This window comes from Prosopis cineraria, unplaced genomic scaffold (assembly GCF_029017545.1).
Source record: "Prosopis cineraria cultivar Desert tree isolate PC_DT_omini unplaced genomic scaffold, ASM2901754v1 PC11, whole genome shotgun sequence".
Taxonomy (NCBI): Eukaryota; Viridiplantae; Streptophyta; class Magnoliopsida; order Fabales; family Fabaceae; genus Prosopis; species Prosopis cineraria.
Window position 1 is genome coordinate 37,326,058 of NW_026555342.1, and position 3,292 is coordinate 37,329,349.

Below are 3,292 nucleotides of genomic sequence, written 5' to 3' on the forward strand. Positions count from 1 at the left end.
ACATTTAATGCAGACATTACTTTCCTTACTTGCCGTGAGAGAGAAATATCCATTATAAAGCATTGTTATGTTGTCTCATTTTAGAAAAAAAGTTCAAAGGAAAGAAGACAATTACTCTAACGGCTATATTCATGAGTCTAACAAATCATTTATGAAGCCCCACTATAAATTAAAGCTTTTATGAAATCTGTGAATAAGAGACGAACGAACCACATGAGTTATTTTTATTTGTTGTTTACCAACTTTTTGAATTTACATTTATTACGAGAGATCTTCATTGATTATATATCAACTCTTAGAGAGAGTATTTGACAGTAATAATTCATTCTTGAACTTACTCTGTTCATCTATGTTTTTCTATCTTGAAATAGCATATCTTAAACTTGGGAAGTTTTAGAGGATTATATCATTACTTTTGTAAAGGGGAGTGATTCAAACTCTACTATGAGTCTGGGATTGCTTTGAGACTATCAAGACCTCAGATTAATCTTGGTGGAGTTAATAGGGAAAATTTTAAGTGATACTTGAGGACTGGACATAGGCTCAAATGGTTAGAGTTGAACTAGGATAAATATCTCTACAAGCTTTTTTTTCCTTACTGATATCGTTGTAAACTCATTTCTTTAATTTTATTATTAGCCAAATTTTTATAAAGTCATACTCACCCCCTTTTAGGTGAACTTTCAGTGCTAATAAATATATTCTTCATTTCCCCTTTTTGGTATGCATTTTCCCTTGTTTATTAAAAGATCAAATCTTAGAAGATAAAAAGGGTGATTGGCAAGGAAGAAGAAGGTTGATAGTGAAAGAGATAAAGAGTAACTAAAAAAAATATGACAAAGACAAAGCTGAGAGTGAGAGTGCCAAGCACTTGAGAGTAGTGAGAGAGCGACAGTAATGAGGACTTGCGAGTAATGGTGAGGAAGATGAAGCAAAGGCAAAAATGACGAATCTCCTATGACCATCAGAAAATTCAAAGTGATAATTTTACTGAATCGATTGAGAATAAACTATAATCGCAATAGTAGAAAAAACAAAAGGACTTTGATTTCTAAGGAACAAGCATAAATCACAAAATATTAGCTCAAAAATCATCACCAAAGGCGGGATAGAGAAGGGGTGAAGTGAAGGTGGGACATACCTAATGTCTTGAGCATCATAGACACCACAGTGGATGGTGCTGAATATGGCATTCTCCTCTCATTTGCTACGGATATAGGTCTCTCTTTATGGTGCTACTGACAAAGACAAGTGGAAAGTAGTGAGTCAAGTCAGCAAGAGAACAAAGAAGAAAGGGAGAAAGAGCAAAATCAAATTAACGTGAAACTGGGCTAAGTTTTTTTTTCTTTTGGGAAAGAGAAAAATCATATAGCATATGTCACTATTATAAAAAAAATTCTTTCTTTTAAATAATTTTTTCTTTTAAGAATGGATTTATTTCTAAACAATATATATCTCCAATCCCTTTCAAGCCTAGCGATAAAATGCTGAGATTCATCATGGAGTTTGAAATGAAGTTGTTACTATTCAGAAGAGATATTTTAGTGGAATAAATTTTAGTAATATATTGATGATAAAGGTCAGCAGTTATTTCTTGTTGAGGGGAAGTTTTCTCTTCCAATGAAATTTCTAAAAGGCTAATACAATCCTAAAAAACAGATAAACTATTACATACATTCCTTTGAAGGCTTCTACTTCATACTAACCTACTTAGCAAAGCAGATCATGTATCAACAGTCAAATCACCTCTTGCTAAAATGGTAATGTTATCTAAGATGTAAATTCAAATCTAAGGTCAACAAAAACTTTTTGATTCCATAAATGAACAGTGGAAGGCCTTCCATAGAGGATTTGGCACCTATGCAATGACATGGACAATCATTAAAAGTAAATAGTCATCTAGATGGCATATGGCCCATTTCTGTAAATGAACATGTGGAACTCTAATGCAGTCTTGTATCTTCTTATACAAACTTGACACGGTACAAAATGTCATGAATAGGACACCATGTAAATAATAAAAACTTGAGGGAAATATTATAGATATGTTGACTTATGCTTACAAGATTGTGATTTTTAGTAATAAAAACATATACAAGAGTGGCCTCATATTTCCTATTCCCACTCAACAAGAAAACACAAATATAAAAGTTACCTTGTGCAACTTTTTCAAGAAAGCTAATCATCAAATAGTTTCAACCTATAATATATACAAGTTATTTATTAGAAAATACTCAACTAATGTGTACACATGTAGTCTCCATTCTCCATACACATGTTATTTACTAGAAACTTAATTATAAACCACACAAAATCATAGGAATAAAGAAAAACTTGTAAACTTGTTGAATTCTCAAATATCGAAGCTATATTTTACTGGAAACATAAAATAATTGAGTAGATGTCACTATGAAAAAACAAAATAAAATAATTGAATAGAATTAAGCTTAACTGGACAATGAAGCAAATCTCAAGAAACCAAATAAACTCGTCAACTTGCTTCAACACAATTAATAGTTAAATACTCACATTAGACCATAACATAATCTCCAAACTCTTAAAGGTGCCCATGTTTCTGTTGTCTTAGCGTGCAAGTCTCTATGACTCTAACCTTCCCCCACTACCTAATAAAAAATATTCTATACAAACTTATTAATTAATAATATTTGCAAAACATACTAGCAAGCTGTTCTAAATCACCTCAAATATTCTAGTTAACTGCAATAATCTTAAGAAAAAAATGAATTTTCATCTTAACATAGTTGTTCATAAGTGAAAGTATAGATGACTCTGCATAAGTGAAAGATACCAATCAAAGATATTATTGCAAGAGATATTATTGCATTAACAATTGCTCTAAATCAATCACATGATACCATTACACCAAAAAGCATAAAGTAAATACCTATTAGAATGGCAAAACTTTTTGTGTCTAACATAAACTAAAAATTGGAATTCGTAAATAAACATGAAATTAGTAAATTAAGTTAAAGGAGGGAGAAGTATATACCTACTATTGAGATGAAACACCGGAACTTCCCATGAGGAAACCTCTACTAAGGAACATGCACTGAATCAAATGGAAGATCAATGGCACCTAAAATTTATGTAGACAATATCACTCAAATTTATACATTAAAGTAAAATAGATGAGACCCACAAACCTGCTTCTAGCGACGCACCACTACAAGATGGAGAAAAGTGAGTGTATCGATAGGAAGACAAAAGATAATGCAATAATGTAACATCCCAAGTTTTTAATCCAAAAGCTAATTACTAATTTCAAGGTGAC